The sequence below is a fragment of the Lissotriton vulgaris genome, chromosome 1_1, assembly GCF_964263255.1.
Source record: "Lissotriton vulgaris chromosome 1_1, aLisVul1.2, whole genome shotgun sequence".
Classification (NCBI taxonomy): domain Eukaryota; kingdom Metazoa; phylum Chordata; class Amphibia; order Caudata; family Salamandridae; genus Lissotriton; species Lissotriton vulgaris.
This window is the reverse complement of record NC_141685.1, coordinates 231,219,110-231,236,187: the sequence shown is the minus strand read 5'-3', so window position 1 is coordinate 231,236,187 and position 17,078 is coordinate 231,219,110. Positions and strand designations below refer to the sequence as shown.

Here is a 17,078-nt window from a genome sequence, read left to right as displayed (position 1 = left end):
CGATCTGTCTATCTAGCTATCTTTCTATTCATCAATATATATATTTATATATATATATATATATATAATCAGCTCACTTTACCATTTGCAGCTTATAACTATTAGCCACCAGGGGTCACTACTAACCAAAAGCAGTCATTCTACTTGTAAATCGTGCAAATCGAGTGGAACAGCGGCCTAGGATTCACCACTGCTTCATCTCATTTTCCAACAGATTGTAGACGTAAATTGGTTTTGATGGTACGCCTGTGCATGCTGAAATATTCAGAGCATATTCTGAATTTCAGTTAACACATCAGTAAGCATTTTGGCCATCAGTGAATTCAACCTTTTTTCTCAATCGGAATAGGCAAGGATAATGACAGATATATTTTACAATGTTAGAAAGTACATCATTTTATTTAATTGTGTGAATAAAAGGAATCGCCTCCCCGTCGGGGAATTGAACCCCGGTCTCCCGCGTGACAGGCGGGGATACTGACCACTATACTAACGAGGACTTATTGGCTTCAGTTAAACAGTGCTCACCTCCCTGGGGTTAAGGCATGCCCTCGATCAATTCTCAGTATTGTAATAGGCAGAATTGCTGCTTTTGGTTAGGACAAGTAATCTTTTTTCCTAAATTATTACAATACAGAAATTCCTAGCCAAAAACAATTAGTTTTATGAAGAAATTATTTCATTGAAATAAATATCTATCGATCTGTCTATCTAGCTATCTTTCTATTCATCAATATATATATATATATAATCAGCTCACTTTACCATTTGCAGCTTATAACTATTAGCCACCAGGGGTCACTACTAACCAAAAGCAGTCATTCTACTTGTAAATCGTGCCAATCGAGTGGAACAGCGGCCTAGGATTCACCACTGCTTCATCTCATTTTCCAACAGATTGTAGACGTAAATTGGTTTTGATGGTACGCCTGTGCATGCTGAAATATTCAGAGCATATTCTGAATTTCAGTTAACACATCAGTAAGCATTTTGGCCATCAGTGAATTCAACCTTTTTTCTCAATCGGAATAGGCAAGGATAATGACAGATATATTTTACAATGTTAGAAAGTACATCATTTTATTTAATTGTGTGAATAAAAGGAATCTCCTCCCCGTCGGGGAATTGAACCCCGGTCTCCCGCGTGACAGGCGGGGATACTGACCACTATACTAACGAGGACTTATTGGCTTCAGTTAAACAGTGCTCATCTCCCTGGGGTTAAGGCATGCCCTCGATCAATTCTCAGTATTGTAATAGGCAGAATTGCTGCTTTTGGTTAGGACAAGTAATCTTTTTTCCTAAATTATTACAATACAGAAATTCCTAGCCAAAAACAATTAGTTTTATGAAGAAATTATTTCATTGAAATAAATATCTATCGATCTGTCTATCTAGCTATCTTTCTATTCATCAATATATATATTTATATATATATATATATATATATATATAATCAGCTCACTTTACCATTTGCAGCTTATAACTATTAGCCACCAGGGATCACTACTAACCAAAAGCAGTCATTCTACTTGTAAATCGTGCCAATCGAGTGGAACAGCGGCCTAGGATTCACCACTGCTTCATCTCATTTTCCAACAGATTGTAGACGTAAATTGGTTTTGATGGTACGCCTGTGCATGCTGAAATATTCAGAGCATATTCTGAATTTCAGTTAACACATCAGTAAGCATTTTGGCCATCAGTGAATTCAACCTTTTTTCTCAATTGGAATAGGCAAGGATAATGACAGATATATTTTACAATGTTAGAAAGTACATCATTTTATTTAATTGTGTGAATAAAAGGAATCTCCTCCCCGTCGGGGAATTGAACCCCGGTCTCCCGCGTGACAGGCGGGGATACTGACCACTATACTAACGAGGACTTATTGGCTTCAGTTAAACAGTGCTCACCTCCCTGGGGTTAAGGCATGCCTCGATCAATTCTCAGTATTGATAATAGGCAGAATTGCTGCTTTTGGTTAGGACAAGTAATCTTTTTTCCTAAATTATTACAATACAGAAATTCCTAGCCAAAAACAATTAGTTTTATGAAGAAATTATTTCATTGAAATAAATATCTATCGATCTGTCTATCTAGCTATCTTTCTATTCATCAATATATATATTTATATATATATATATATATATATATATATATATATATAATCAGCTCACTTTACCATTTGCAGCTTATAACTATTAGCCACCAGGGATCACTACTAACCAAAAGCAGTCATTCTACTTGTAAATCGTGCCAATCGAGTGGAACAGCGGCCTAGGATTCACCACTGCTTCATCTCATTTTCCAACAGATTGTAGACGTAAATTGGTTTTGATGGTACGCCTGTGCATGCTGAAATATTCAGAGCATATTCTGAATTTCAGTTAACACATCAGTAAGCATTTTGGCCATCAGTGAATTCAACCTTTTTCTCAATTGGAATAGGCAAGGATAATGACAGATATATTTTACAATGTTAGAAAGTACATCATTTTATTTAATTGTGTGAATAAAAGGAATCTCCTCCCCGTCGGGGAATTGAACCCCGGTCTCCCGCGTGACAGGCGGGGATACTGACCACTATACTAACGAGGACTTATTGGCTTCAGTTAACAGTGCTCATCTCCCTGGGGTTAAGGCATGCCCTCGATCAATTCTCAGTATTGTAATAGGCAGAATTGCTGCTTTTGGTTAGGACAAGTAATCTTTTTTCCTAAATTATTACAATACAGAAATTCCTAGCCAAAAACAATTAGTTTTATGAAGAAATTATTTCATTGAAATAAATATCTATCGATCTGTCTATCTAGCTATCTTTCTATTCATCAATATATATATTTATATATATATATATATATATATATAATCAGCTCACTTTACCATTTGCAGCTTATAACTATTAGCCACCAGGGGTCACTCCTAACCAAAAGCAGTCATTCTACTTGTAAATCGTGCCAATTGAGTGGAACAGCGGCCTAGGATTCACCACTGCTTCATCTCATTTTCCAACAGATTGTAGACGTAAATTGGTTTTGATGGTACGCCTGTGCATGCTGAAATATTCAGAGCATATTCTGAATTTCAGTTAAACACATCAGTAAGCATTTTGGCCATCAGTGAATTCAACCTTTTTTCTCAATCGGAATAGGCAAGGATAATGACAGATATATTTTACAATGTTAGAAGTACATCATTTTATTTAATTGTGTGAATAAAAGGAATCGCCTCCCCGTCGGGGAATTGAACCCCGGTCTCCCGCGTGACAGGCGGGGATACTGACCACTATACTAACGAGGACTTATTGGCTTCAGTTAAACAGTGCTCACCTCCCTGGGGTTAAGGCATGCCCTCGATCAATTCTCAGTATTGATAATAGGCAGAATTGCTGCTTTTGGTTAGGACAAGTAATCTTTTTTCCTAAATTATTACAATACAGAAATTCCTAGCCAAAAACAATTAGTTTTATGAAGAAATTATTTCATTGAAATAAATATCTATCGATCTGTCTATCTAGCTATCTTTCTATTCATCAATATATATATTTATATATATATATATATATAATCAGCTCACTTTACCATTTGCAGCTTATAACTATTAGCCACCAGGGGTCACTCCTAACCCCAAAAGCAGTCATTCTACTTGTAAATCGTGCCAATTGAGTGGAACAGCGGCCTAGGATTCACCACTGCTTCATCTCATTTTCCAACAGATTGTAGACGTAAATTGGTTTTGATGGTACGCCTGTGCATGCTGAAATATTCAGAGCATATTCTGAATTTCAGTTAACACATCAGTAAGCATTTTGGCCATCAGTGAATTCAACCTTTTTTCTCAATCGGAATAGGCAAGGATAATGACAGATATATTTTACAATGTTAGAAAGTACATCATTTTATTTAATTGTGTGAATAAAAGGAATCGCCTCCCCGTCGGGGAATTGAACCCCGGTCTCCCGCGTGACAGGCGGGGATACTGACCACTATACTAACGAGGACTTATTGGCTTTAGTTAAACAGTGCTCACCTCCCTGGGGTTAAGGCATGCCCTCGATCAATTCTCAGTATTGTAATAGGCAGAATTGCTGCTTTTGGTTAGGACAAGTAATCTTTTTTCCTAAATTATTACAATACAGAAATTCCTAGCCAAAAACAATTAGTTTTATGAAGAAATTATTTCATTGAAATAAATATCTATCGATCTGTCTATCTAGCTATCTTTCTATTCATCAATATATATATATATATAATCAGCTCACTTTACCATTTGCAGCTTATAACTATTAGCCACCAGGGGTCACTACTAACCAAAAGCAGTCATTCTACTTGTAAATCGTGCCAATCGAGTGGAACAGCGGCCTAGGATTCACCACTGCTTCATCTCATTTTCCAACAGATTGTAGACGTAAATTGGTTTTGATGGTACGCCTGTGCATGCTGAAATATTCAGAGCATATTCTGAATTTCAGTTAACACATCAGTAAGCATTTTGGCCATCAGTGAATTCAACCTTTTTTCTCAATCGGAATAGGCAAGGATAATGACAGATATATTTTACAATGTTAGAAAGTACATCATTTTATTTAATTGTGTGAATAAAAGGAATCTCCTCCCCGTCGGGGAATTGAACCCCGGTCTCCCGCGTGACAGGCGGGGATACTGACCACTATACTAACGAGGACTTATTGGCTTCAGTTAAACAGTGCTCATCTCCCTGGGGTTAAGGCATGCCCTCGATCAATTCTCAGTATTGTAATAGGCAGAATTGCTGCTTTTGGTTAGGACAAGTAATCTTTTTTCCTAAATTATTACAATACAGAAATTCCTAGCCAAAAACAATTAGTTTTATGAAGAAATTATTTCATTGAAATAAATATCTATCGATCTGTCTATCTAGCTATCTTTCTATTCATCAATATATATATTTATATATATATATATATATATATAATCAGCTCACTTTACCATTTGCAGCTTATAACTATTAGCCACCAGGGGTCACTCCTAACCAAAAGCAGTCATTCTACTTGTAAATCGTGCCAATTGAGTGGAACAGCGGCCTAGGATTCACCACTGCTTCATCTCATTTTCCAACAGATTGTAGACGTAAATTGGTTTTGATGGTACGCCTGTGCATGCTGAAATATTCAGAGCATATTCTGAATTTCAGTTAACACATCAGTAAGCATTTTGGCCATCAGTGAATTCAACCTTTTTTCTCAATCGGAATAGGCAAGGATAATGACATATATATTTTACAATGTTAGAAAGTACATCATTTTATTTAATTGTTTGAATAAAAGGAATCTCCTCCCCGTCGGGGAATTGAACCCCAGTCTCCCGCGTGACAGGCGGGGATACTGACCACTATACTAACGAGGACTTATTGGCTTCAGTTAAACAGTGCTCACCTCCCTGGGGTTAAGGCATGCCCTCGATCAATTCTCAGTATTGTAATAGGCAGAATTGCTGCTTTTGGTTAGGACAAGTAATCTTTTTTCCTAAATTATTACAATACAGAAATTCCTAGCCAAAAACAATTAGTTTTATGAAGAAATTATTTCATTGAAATAAATATCTATCGATCTGTCTATCTAGCTATCTTTCTATTCATCAATATATATATTTATATATATATATATATATATAATCAGCTCACTTTACCATTTGCAGCTTATAACTATTAGCCACCAGGGGTCACTACTAACCAAAAGCAGTCATTCTACTTGTAAATCGTGCAAATCGAGTGGAACAGCGGCCTAGGATTCACCACTGCTTCATCTCATTTTCCAACAGATTGTAGACGTAAATTGGTTTTGATGGTACGCCTGTGCATGCTGAAATATTCAGAGCATATTCTGAATTTCAGTTAGCACATCAGTAAGCATTTTGGCCATCAGTGAATTCAACCTTTTTTCTCAATCGGAATAGGCAAGGATAATGACAGATATATTTTACAATGTTAGAAAGTACATCATTTTATTTAATTGTGTGAATAAAAGGAATCGCCTCCCCGTCGGGGAATTGAACCCCGGTCTCCCGCGTGACAGGCGGGGATACTGACCACTATACTAACGAGGACTTATTGGTTTCAGTTAAACAGTGCTCACCTCCCTGGGGTTAAGGCATGCCCTCGATCAATTCTCAGTATTGTAATAGGCAGAATTGCTGCTTTTGGTTAGGACAAGTAATCTTTTTTCCTAAATTATTACAATACAGAAATTCCTAGCCAAAAACAATTAGTTTTATGAAGAAATTATTTCATTGAAATAAATATCTATCGATCTGTCTATCTAGCTATCTTTCTATTCATCAATATATATATTTATATATATATATATATATATATATAATCAGCTCACTTTACCATTTGCAGCTTATAACTATTAGCCACCAGGGGTCACTCCTAACCAAAAGCAGTCATTCTACTTGTAAATCGTGCCAATTGAGTGGAACAGCGGCCTAGGATTCACCACTGCTTCATCTCATTTTCCAACAGATTGTAGACGTAAATTGGTTTTGATGGTACGCCTGTGCATGCTGAAATATTCAGAGCATATTCTGAATTTCAGTTAACACATCAGTAAGCATTTTGGCCATCAGTGAATTCAACCTTTTTTCTCAATCGGAATAGGCAAGGATAATGACAGATATATTTTACAATGTTAGAAAGTACATCATTTTATTTAATTGTGTGAATAAAAGGAATCTCCTCCCCGTCGGGGAATTGAACCCCGGTCTCCCGCGTGACAGGCGGGGATACTGACCACTATACTAACGAGGACTTATTGGCTTTAGTTAAACAGTGCTCATCTCCCTGGGGTTAAGGCATGCCCTCGATCAATTCTCAGTATTGTAATAGGCAGAATTGCTGCTTTTGGTTAGGACAAGTAATCTTTTTTCCTAAATTATTACAATACAGAAATTCCTAGCCAAAAACAATTAGTTTTATGAAGAAATTATTTCATTGAAATAAATATCTATCGATCTGTCTATCTAGCTATCTTTCTATTCATCAATATATATATTTATATATATATATATATATATATATAATCAGCTCACTTTACCATTTGCAGCTTATAACTATTAGCCACCAGGGGTCACTCCTAACCAAAAGCAGTCATTCTACTTGTAAATCGTGCCAATTGAGTGGAACAGCGGCCTAGGATTCACCACTGCTTCATCTCATTTTCCAACAGATTGTAGACGTAAATTGGTTTTGATGGTACGCCTGTGCATGCTGAAATATTCAGAGCATATTCTGAATTTCAGTTAACACATCAGTAAGCATTTTGGCCATCAGTGAATTCAACCTTTTTTCTCAATCGGAATAGGCAAGGATAATGACAGATATATTTTACAATGTTAGAAAGTACATCATTTTATTTAATTGTGTGAATAAAAGGAATCTCCTCCCCGTCGGGGAATTGAACCCCGGTCTCCCGCGTGACAGGCGGGGATACTGACCACTATACTAACGAGGACTTATTGGCTTTAGTTAAACAGTGCTCATCTCCCTGGGGTTAAGGCATGCCCTCGATCAATTCTCAGTATTGTAATAGGCAGAATTGCTGCTTTTGGTTAGGACAAGTAATCTTTTTTCCTAAATTATTACAATACAGAAATTCCTAGCCAAAAACAATTAGTTTTATGAAGAAATTATTTAATTGAAATAAATATCTATCGATCTGTCTATCTAGCTATCTTTCTATTCATCAATATATATATTTATATATATATATATATATATATATAATCAGCTCACTTTACCATTTGCAGCTTATAACTATTAGCCACCAGGGGTCACTCCTAACCAAAAGCAGTCATTCTACTTGTAAATCGTGCCAATTGAGTGGAACAGCGGCCTAGGATTCACCACTGCTTCATCTCATTTTCCAACAGATTGTAGACGTAAATTGGTTTTGATGGTACGCCTGTGCATGCTGAAATATTCAGAGCATATTCTGAATTTCAGTTAACACATCAGTAAGCATTTTGGCCATCAGTGAATTCAACCTTTTTTCTCAATCGGAATAGGCAAGGATAATGACAGATATATTTTACAATGTTAGAAAGTACATCATTTTATTTAATTGTGTGAATAAAAGGAATCTCCTCCCCGTCGGGGAATTGAACCCCGGTCTCCCGCGTGACAGGCGGGGATACTGACCACTATACTAACGAGGACTTATTGGCTTCAGTTAAACAGTGCTCACCTCCCTGGGGTTAAGGCATGCCCTCGATCAATTCTCAGTATTGTAATAGGCAGAATTGCTGCTTTTGGTTAGGACAAGTAATCTTTTTTCCTAAATTATTACAATACAGAAATTCCTAGCCAAAAACAATTAGTTTTATGAAGAAATTATTTCATTGAAATAAATATCTATCGATCTGTCTATCTAGCTATCTTTCTATTCATCAATATATATATTTATATATATATATATATATATATATATTCAGCTCACTTTACCATTTGCAGCTTATAACTATTAGCCACCAGGGGTCACTCCTAACCAAAAGCAGTCATTCTACTTGTAAATCGTGCCAATTGAGTGGAACAGCGGCCTAGGATTCACCACTGCTTCATCTCATTTTCCAACAGATTGCAGACGTAAATTGGTTTTGATGGTACGCCTGTGCATGCTGAAATATTCAGAGCATATTCTGAATTTCAGTTAACACATCAGTAAGCATTTTGGCCATCAGTGAATTCAACCTTTTTTCTCAATCGGAATAGGCAAGGATAATGACAGATATATTTTACAATGTTAGAAAGTACATCATTTTATTTAATTGTGTGAATAAAAGGAATCTCCTCCCCGTCGGGGAATTGAACCCCGGTCTCCCGCGTGACAGGCGGGGATACTGACCACTATACTAACGAGGACTTATTGGCTTCAGTTAAACAGTGCTCACCTCCCTGGGGTTAAGGCATGCCCTCGATCAATTCTCAGTATTGTAATAGGCAGAATTGCTGCTTTTGGTTAGGACAAGTAATCTTTTTTCCTAAATTATTACAATACAGAAATTCCTAGCCAAAAACAATTAGTTTTATGAAGAAATTATTTCATTGAAATAAATATCTATCGATCTGTCTATCTAGCTATCTTTCTATTCATCAATATATATATTTATATATATATATATATATATATAATCAGCTCACTTTACCATTTGCAGCTTATAACTATTAGCCACCAGGGGTCACTACTAACCAAAAGCAGTCATTCTACTTGTAAATCGTGCAAATCGAGTGGAACAGCGGCCTAGGATTCACCACTGCTTCATCTCATTTTCCAACAGATTGTAGACGTAAATTGGTTTTGATGGTACGCCTGTGCATGCTGAAATATTCAGAGCATATTCTGAATTTCAGTTAACACATCAGTAAGCATTTTGGCCATCAGTGAATTCAACCTTTTTTCTCAATCGGAATAGGCAAGGATAATGACAGATATATTTTACAATGTTAGAAAGTACATCATTTTATTTAATTGTGTGAATAAAAGGAATCACCTCCCCGTCGGGGAATTGAACCCCGGTCTCCCGCGTGACAGGCGGGGATACTGACCACTATACTAACGAGGACTTATTGTCTTCAGTTAAACAGTGCTCACCTCCCTGGGGTTAAGGCATGCCCTCGATCAATTCTCAGTATTGTAATAGGCAGAATTGCTGCTTTTGGTTAGGACAAGTAATCTTTTTTCCTAAATTATTACAATACAGAAATTCCTAGCCAAAAACAATTAGTTTTATGAAGAAATTATTTCATTGAAATAAATATCTATCGATCTGTCTATCTAGCTATCTTTCTATTCATCTATATATATAGTTATATATATATATATATATATATATATATATAATCAGCTCACTTTACCATTTGCAGCTTATAACTATTAGCCACCAGGGGTCACTACTAACCAAAAGCAGTCATTCTACTTGTAAATCGTGCCAATCGAGTGGAACAGCGGCCTAGGATTCACCACTGCTTCATCTCATTTTCCAACAGATTGTAGACGTAAATTGGTTTTGATGGTACGCCTGTGCATGCTGAAATATTCAGAGCATATTTTGAATTTCAGTTAACACATCAGTAAGCATTTTGGCCATCAGTGAATTCAACCTTTTTTCTCAATCGGAATAGGCAAGGATAATGACAGATATATTTTACAATGTTAGAAAGTACATCATTTTATTTAATTGTGTGAATAAAAGGAATCTCCTCCCCGTCGGGGAATTGAACCCCGGTCTCCCGCGTGACAGGCGGGGATACTGACCACTATACTAACGAGGACTTATTGGCTTCAGTTAAACAGTGCTCACCTCCCTGGGGTTAAGGCATGCCCTCGATCAATTCTCAGTATTGTAATAGGCAGAATTGCTGCTTTTGGTTAGGACAAGTAATCTTTTTTCCTAAATTATTACAATACAGAAATTCCTAGCCAAAAACAATTAGTTTTATGAAGAAATTATTTCATTGAAATAAATATCTATCGATCTGTCTATCTAGCTATCTTTCTATTCATCAATATATATATATATAATCAGCTCACTTTACCATTTGCAGCTTATAACTATTAGCCACCAGGGGTCACTACTAACCAAAAGCAGTCATTCTACTTGTAAATCGTGCCAATCGAGTGGAACAGCGGCCTAGGATTCACCACTGCTTCATCTCATTTTCCAACAGATTGTAGACGTAAATTGGTTTTGATGGTACGCCTGTGCATGCTGAAATATTCAGAGCATATTCTGAATTTCAGTTAACACATCAGTAAGCATTTTGGCCATCAGTGAATTCAACCTTTTTTCTCAATCGGAATAGGCAAGGATAATGACAGATATATTTTACAATGTTAGAAAGTACATCATTTTATTTAATTGTGTGAATAAAAGGAATCTCCTCCCCGTCGGGGAATTGAACCCCGGTCTCCCGCGTGACAGGCGGGGATACTGACCACTATACTAACGAGGACTTATTGGCTTCAGTTAAACAGTGCTCATCTCCCTGGGGTTAAGGCATGCCCTCGATCAATTCTCAGTATTGTAATAGGCAGAATTGCTGCTTTTGGTTAGGACAAGTAATCTTTTTTCCTAAATTATTACAATACAGAAATTCCTAGCCAAAAACAATTAGTTTTATGAAGAAATTATTTCATTGAAATAAATATCTATCGATCTGTCTATCTAGCTATCTTTCTATTCATCAATATATATATTTATATATATATATATATATATAATCAGCTCACTTTACCATTTGCAGCTTATAACTATTAGCCACCAGGGGTCACTCCTAACCAAAAGCAGTCATTCTACTTGTAAATCGTGCCAATTGAGTGGAACAGCGGCCTAGGATTCACCACTGCTTCATCTCATTTTCCAACAGATTGTAGACGTAAATTGGTTTTGATGGTACGCCTGTGCATGCTGAAATATTCAGAGCATATTCTGAATTTCAGTTAACACATCAGTAAGCATTTTGGCCATCAGTGAATTCAACCTTTTTTCTCAATCGGAATAGGCAAGGATAATGACAGATATATTTTACAATGTTAGAAAGTACATCATTTTATTTAATTGTGTGAATAAAAGGAATCTCCTCCCCGTCGGGGAATTGAACCCCGGTCTCCCGCGTGACAGGCGGGGATACTGACCACTATACTAACGAGGACTTATTGGCTTCAGTTAAACAGTGCTCACCTCCCTGGGGTTAAGGCATGCCCTCGATCAATTCTCAGTATTGTAATAGGCAGAATTGCTGCTTTTGGTTAGGACAAGTAATCTTTTTTCCTAAATTATTACAATACAGAAATTCCTAGCCAAAAACAATTAGTTTTATGAAGAAATTATTTCATTGAAATAAATATCTATCGATCTGTCTATCTAGCTATCTTTCTATTCATCAATATATATATTTATATATATATATATATATATATATTCAGCTCACTTTACCATTTGCAGCTTATAACTATTAGCCACCAGGGGTCACTACTAACCAAAAGCAGCAGTCATTCTACTTGTAAATCGTGCAAATCGAGTGGAACAGCGGCCTAGGATTCACCACTGCTTCATCTCATTTTCCAACAGATTGTAGACGTAAATTGGTTTTGATGGTACGCCTGTGCATGCTGAAATATTCAGAGCATATTCTGAATTTCAGTTAACACATCAGTAAGCATTTTGGCCATCAGTGAATTCAACCTTTTTTCTCAATCGGAATAGGCAAGGATAATGACAGATATATTTTACAATGTTAGAAAGTACATCATTTTATTTAATTGTGTGAATAAAAGGAATCACCTCCCCGTCGGGGAATTGAACCCCGGTCTCCCGCGTGACAGGCGGGGATACTGACCACTATACTAACGAGGACTTATTGGCTTCAGTTAAACAGTGCTCACCTCCCTGGGGTTAAGGCATGCCCTCGATCAATTCTCAGTATTGTAATAGGCAGAATTGCTGCTTTTGGTTAGGACAAGTAATCTTTTTTCCTAAATTATTACAATACAGAAATTCCTAGCCAAAAACAATTAGTTTTATGAAGAAATTATTTCATTGAAATAAATATCTATCGATCTGTCTATCTAGCTATCTTTCTATTCATCAATATATATATTTATATATATATATATATATATATAATCAGCTCACTTTACCATTTGCAGCTTATAACTATTAGCCACCAGGGGTCACTACTAACCAAAAGCAGTCATTCTACTTGTAAATCGTGCCAATCGAGTGGAACAGCGGCCTAGGATTCACCACTGCTTCATCTCATTTTCCAACAGATTGTAGACGTAAATTGGTTTTGATGGTACGCCTGTGCATGCTGAAATATTCAGAGCATATTCTGAATTTCAGTTAACACATCAGTAAGCATTTTGGCCATCAGTGAATTCAACCTTTTTTCTCAATCGGAATAGGCAAGGATAATGACAGATATATTTTACAATGTTAGAAAGTACATCATTTTATTTAATTGTGTGAATAAAAGGAATCTCCTCCCCGTCGGGGAATTGAACCCCGGTCTCCCGCGTGACAGGCGGGGATACTGACCACTATACTAACGAGGACTTATTGGCTTCAGTTAAACAGTGCTCATCTCCCTGGGGTTAAGGCATGCCCTCGATCAATTCTCAGTATTGTAATAGGCAGAATTGCTGCTTTTGGTTAGGACAAGTAATCTTTTTTCCTAAATTATTACAATACAGAAATTCCTAGCCAAAAACAATTAGTTTTATGAAGAAATTATTTCATTGAAATAAATATCTATCGATCTGTCTATCTAGCTATCTTTCTATTCATCAATATATATATTTATATATATATATATATATATATATATAATCAGCTCACTTTACCATTTGCAGCTTATAACTATTAGCCACCAGGGATCACTACTAACCAAAAGCAGTCATTCTACTTGTAAATCGTGCCAATCGAGTGGAACAGCGGCCTAGGATTCACCACTGCTTCATCTCATTTTCCAACAGATTGTAGACGTAAATTGGTTTTGATGGTACGCCTGTGCATGCTGAAATATTCAGAGCATATTCTGAATTTCAGTTAACACATCAGTAAGCATTTTGGCCATCAGTGAATTCAACCTTTTTTCTCAATTGGAATAGGCAAGGATAATGACAGATATATTTTACAATGTTAGAAAGTACATCATTTTATTTAATTGTGTGAATAAAAGGAATCTCCTCCCCGTCGGGGAATTGAACCCCGGTCTCCCGCGTGACAGGCGGGGATACTGACCACTATACTAACGAGGACTTATTGGCTTCAGTTAAACAGTGCTCACCTCCCTGGGGTTAAGGCATGCCCTCGATCAATTCTCAGTATTGTAATAGGCAGAATTGCTGCTTTTGGTTAGGACAAGTAATCTTTTTTCCTAAATTATTACAATACAGAAATTCCTAGCCAAAAACAATTAGTTTTATGAAGAAATTATTTCATTGAAATAAATATCTATCGATCTGTCTATCTAGCTATCTTTCTATTCATCAATATATATATTTATATATATATATATATATATATATATATATATATATAATCAGCTCACTTTACCATTTGCAGCTTATAACTATTAGCCACCAGGGATCACTACTAACCAAAAGCAGTCATTCTACTTGTAAATCGTGCCAATCGAGTGGAACAGCGGCCTAGGATTCACCACTGCTTCATCTCATTTTCCAACAGATTGTAGACGTAAATTGGTTTTGATGGTACGCCTGTGCATGCTGAAATATTCAGAGCATATTCTGAATTTCAGTTAACACATCAGTAAGCATTTTGGCCATCAGTGAATTCAACCTTTTTTCTCAATTGGAATAGGCAAGGATAATGACAGATATATTTTACAATGTTAGAAAGTACATCATTTTATTTAATTGTGTGAATAAAAGGAATCTCCTCCCCGTCGGGGAATTGAACCCCGGTCTCCCGCGTGACAGGCGGGGATACTGACCACTATACTAACGAGGACTTATTGGCTTCAGTTAAACAGTGCTCATCTCCCTGGGGTTAAGGCATGCCCTCGATCAATTCTCAGTATTGTAATAGGCAGAATTGCTGCTTTTGGTTAGGACAAGTAATCTTTTTTCCTAAATTATTACAATACAGAAATTCCTAGCCAAAAACAATTAGTTTTATGAAGAAATTATTTCATTGAAATAAATATCTATCGATCTGTCTATCTAGCTATCTTTCTATTCATCAATATATATATTTATATATATATATATATATATATAATCAGCTCACTTTACCATTTGCAGCTTATAACTATTAGCCACCAGGGGTCACTACTAACCAAAAGCAGTCATTCTACTTGTAAATCGTGCCAATCGAGTGGAACAGCGGCCTAGGATTCACCACTGCTTCATCTCATTTTCCAACAGATTGTAGACGTAAATTGGTTTTGATGGTACGCCTGTGCATGCTGAAATATTCAGAGCATATTCTGAATTTCAGTTAACACATCAGTAAGCATTTTGGCCATCAGTGAATTCAACCTTTTTTCTCAATCGGAATAGGCAAGGATAATGACAGATATATTTTACAATGTTAGAAAGTACATCATTTTATTTAATTGTGTGAATAAAAGGAATCGCCTCCCCGTCGGGGAATTGAACCCCAGTCTCCCGCGTGACAGGCGGGGATACTGACCACTATACTAACGAGGACTTATTGGCTTCAGTTAAACAGTGCTCACCTCCCTGGGGTTAAGGCATGCCCTCGATCAATTCTCAGTATTGTAATAGGCAGAATTGCTGCTTTTGGTTAGGACAAGTAATCTTTTTTCCTAAATTATTACAATACAGAAATTCCTAGCCAAAAACAATTAGTTTTATGAAGAAATTATTTCATTGAAATAAATATCTATCGATCTGTCTATCTAGCTATCTTTCTATTCATCAATATATATATTTATATATATATATATATATATAATCAGCTCACTTTACCATTTGCAGCTTATAACTATTAGCCACCAGGGGTCACTCCTAACCAAAAGCAGTCATTCTACTTGTAAATCGTGCCAATTGAGTGGAACAGCGGCCTAGGATTCACCACTGCTTCATCTCATTTTCCAACAGATTGTAGACGTAAATTGGTTTTGATGGTACGCCTGTGCATGCTGAAATATTCAGAGCATATTCTGAATTTCAGTTAACACATCAGTAAGCATTTTGGCCATCAGTGAATTCAACCTTTTTTCTCAATCGGAATAGGCAAGGATAATGACAGATATATTTTACAATGTTAGAAAGTACATCATTTTATTTAATTGTGTGAATAAAAGGAATCTCCTCCCCGTCGGGGAATTGAACCCCAGTCTCCCGCGTGACAGGCAGGGATACTGACCACTATACTAACGAGGACTTATTGGCTTCAGTTAAACAGTGCTCACCTCCCTGGGGTTAAGGCATGCCCTCGATCAATTCTCAGTATTGTAATAGGCAGAATTGCTGCTTTTGGTTAGGACAAGTAATCTTTTTTCCTAAATTATTACAATACAGAAATTCCTAGCCAAAAACAATTAGTTTTATGAAGAAATTATTTCATTGAAATAAATATCTATCGATCTGTCTATCTAGCTATCTTTCTATTCATCAATATATATATATATATAATCAGCTCACTTTACCATTTGCAGCTTATAACTATTAGCCACCAGGGGTCACTACTAACCAAAAGCAGTCATTCTACTTGTAAATCGTGCCAATCGAGTGGAACAGCGGCCTAGGATTCACCACTGCTTCATCTCATTTTCCAACAGATTGTAGACGTAAATTGGTTTTGATGGTACGCCTGTGCATGCTGAAATATTCAGAGCATATTCTGAATTTCAGTTAACACATCAGTAAGCATTTTGGCCATCAGTGAATTCAACCTTTTTTCTCAATCGGAATAGGCAAGGATAATGACAGATATATTTTACAATGTTAGAAAGTACATCATTTTATTTAATTGTGTGAATAAAAGGAATCTCCTCCCCGTCGGGGAATTGAACCCCGGTCTCCCGCGTGACAGGCGGGGATACTGACCACTATACTAACGAGGACTTATTGGCTTCAGTTAAACAGTGCTCATCTCCCTGGGGTTAAGGCATGCCCTCGATCAATTCTCAGTATTGTAATAGGCAGAATTGCTGCTTTTGGTTAGGACAAGTAATCTTTTTTCCTAAATTATTACAATACAGAAATTCCTAGCCAAAAACAATTAGTTTTATGAAGAAATTATTTCATTGAAATAAATATCTATCGATCTGTCTATCTAGCTATCTTTCTATTCATCAATATATATATTTATATATATATATATATATATATATATAATCAGCTCACTTTACCATTTGCAGCTTATAACTATTAGCCACCAGGGATCACTACTAACCAAAAGCAGTCATTCTACTTGTAAATCGTGCCAATCGAGTGGAACAGCGGCCTAGGATTCACCACTGCTTCATCTCATTTTCCAACAGATTGTAGACGTAAATTGGTTTTGATGGTACGCCTGTGCATGCTGAAATATTCAGAGCATATT

General features: G+C 36.4%; 21 non-coding genes across 21 annotated transcripts; all 21 read right to left on the bottom strand.

Annotated features, from left to right (window-relative positions):
• Window positions 1-427: 427 nt before the first annotated feature.
• On the bottom strand, window positions 428-499 carry TRNAD-GUC (transfer RNA aspartic acid (anticodon GUC)). The gene has a single exon. It is a non-coding gene; the product is annotated as a tRNA-Asp (tRNA).
• A 611-nt stretch (window positions 500-1,110) lies between these two features.
• TRNAD-GUC (transfer RNA aspartic acid (anticodon GUC)) lies at window positions 1,111-1,182 on the bottom strand. The gene has a single exon. It is a non-coding gene; the product is annotated as a tRNA-Asp (tRNA).
• A 633-nt stretch (window positions 1,183-1,815) lies between these two features.
• TRNAD-GUC (transfer RNA aspartic acid (anticodon GUC)) lies at window positions 1,816-1,887 on the bottom strand. The gene has a single exon. It is a non-coding gene; the product is annotated as a tRNA-Asp (tRNA).
• A 642-nt stretch (window positions 1,888-2,529) lies between these two features.
• TRNAD-GUC (transfer RNA aspartic acid (anticodon GUC)) lies at window positions 2,530-2,601 on the bottom strand. The gene has a single exon. It is a non-coding gene; the product is annotated as a tRNA-Asp (tRNA).
• A 630-nt stretch (window positions 2,602-3,231) lies between these two features.
• On the bottom strand, window positions 3,232-3,303 carry TRNAD-GUC (transfer RNA aspartic acid (anticodon GUC)). Its single transcript has one exon. It is a non-coding gene; the product is annotated as a tRNA-Asp (tRNA).
• Window positions 3,304-3,931: 628 nt separating this feature from the next.
• On the bottom strand, window positions 3,932-4,003 carry TRNAD-GUC (transfer RNA aspartic acid (anticodon GUC)). Its single transcript has one exon. It is a non-coding gene; the product is annotated as a tRNA-Asp (tRNA).
• A 611-nt stretch (window positions 4,004-4,614) lies between these two features.
• On the bottom strand, window positions 4,615-4,686 carry TRNAD-GUC (transfer RNA aspartic acid (anticodon GUC)). The gene has a single exon. It is a non-coding gene; the product is annotated as a tRNA-Asp (tRNA).
• A 1,328-nt stretch (window positions 4,687-6,014) lies between these two features.
• TRNAD-GUC (transfer RNA aspartic acid (anticodon GUC)) lies at window positions 6,015-6,086 on the bottom strand. Its single transcript has one exon. It is a non-coding gene; the product is annotated as a tRNA-Asp (tRNA).
• A 631-nt stretch (window positions 6,087-6,717) lies between these two features.
• Window positions 6,718-6,789, bottom strand: TRNAD-GUC (transfer RNA aspartic acid (anticodon GUC)). Its single transcript has one exon. It is a non-coding gene; the product is annotated as a tRNA-Asp (tRNA).
• Window positions 6,790-7,420: 631 nt separating this feature from the next.
• TRNAD-GUC (transfer RNA aspartic acid (anticodon GUC)) lies at window positions 7,421-7,492 on the bottom strand. Its single transcript has one exon. It is a non-coding gene; the product is annotated as a tRNA-Asp (tRNA).
• A 631-nt stretch (window positions 7,493-8,123) lies between these two features.
• TRNAD-GUC (transfer RNA aspartic acid (anticodon GUC)) lies at window positions 8,124-8,195 on the bottom strand. Its single transcript has one exon. It is a non-coding gene; the product is annotated as a tRNA-Asp (tRNA).
• Window positions 8,196-8,826: 631 nt separating this feature from the next.
• On the bottom strand, window positions 8,827-8,898 carry TRNAD-GUC (transfer RNA aspartic acid (anticodon GUC)). The gene has a single exon. It is a non-coding gene; the product is annotated as a tRNA-Asp (tRNA).
• Window positions 8,899-9,527: 629 nt separating this feature from the next.
• Window positions 9,528-9,599, bottom strand: TRNAD-GUC (transfer RNA aspartic acid (anticodon GUC)). The gene has a single exon. It is a non-coding gene; the product is annotated as a tRNA-Asp (tRNA).
• Window positions 9,600-10,236: 637 nt separating this feature from the next.
• TRNAD-GUC (transfer RNA aspartic acid (anticodon GUC)) lies at window positions 10,237-10,308 on the bottom strand. Its single transcript has one exon. It is a non-coding gene; the product is annotated as a tRNA-Asp (tRNA).
• A 609-nt stretch (window positions 10,309-10,917) lies between these two features.
• On the bottom strand, window positions 10,918-10,989 carry TRNAD-GUC (transfer RNA aspartic acid (anticodon GUC)). Its single transcript has one exon. It is a non-coding gene; the product is annotated as a tRNA-Asp (tRNA).
• A 627-nt stretch (window positions 10,990-11,616) lies between these two features.
• Window positions 11,617-11,688, bottom strand: TRNAD-GUC (transfer RNA aspartic acid (anticodon GUC)). The gene has a single exon. It is a non-coding gene; the product is annotated as a tRNA-Asp (tRNA).
• Window positions 11,689-12,320: 632 nt separating this feature from the next.
• Window positions 12,321-12,392, bottom strand: TRNAD-GUC (transfer RNA aspartic acid (anticodon GUC)). The gene has a single exon. It is a non-coding gene; the product is annotated as a tRNA-Asp (tRNA).
• Window positions 12,393-13,021: 629 nt separating this feature from the next.
• On the bottom strand, window positions 13,022-13,093 carry TRNAD-GUC (transfer RNA aspartic acid (anticodon GUC)). Its single transcript has one exon. It is a non-coding gene; the product is annotated as a tRNA-Asp (tRNA).
• A 633-nt stretch (window positions 13,094-13,726) lies between these two features.
• TRNAD-GUC (transfer RNA aspartic acid (anticodon GUC)) lies at window positions 13,727-13,798 on the bottom strand. The gene has a single exon. It is a non-coding gene; the product is annotated as a tRNA-Asp (tRNA).
• A 643-nt stretch (window positions 13,799-14,441) lies between these two features.
• On the bottom strand, window positions 14,442-14,513 carry TRNAD-GUC (transfer RNA aspartic acid (anticodon GUC)). The gene has a single exon. It is a non-coding gene; the product is annotated as a tRNA-Asp (tRNA).
• A 2,011-nt stretch (window positions 14,514-16,524) lies between these two features.
• On the bottom strand, window positions 16,525-16,596 carry TRNAD-GUC (transfer RNA aspartic acid (anticodon GUC)). Its single transcript has one exon. It is a non-coding gene; the product is annotated as a tRNA-Asp (tRNA).
• Between the last annotated feature and the right edge of the window lie 482 nt (window positions 16,597-17,078).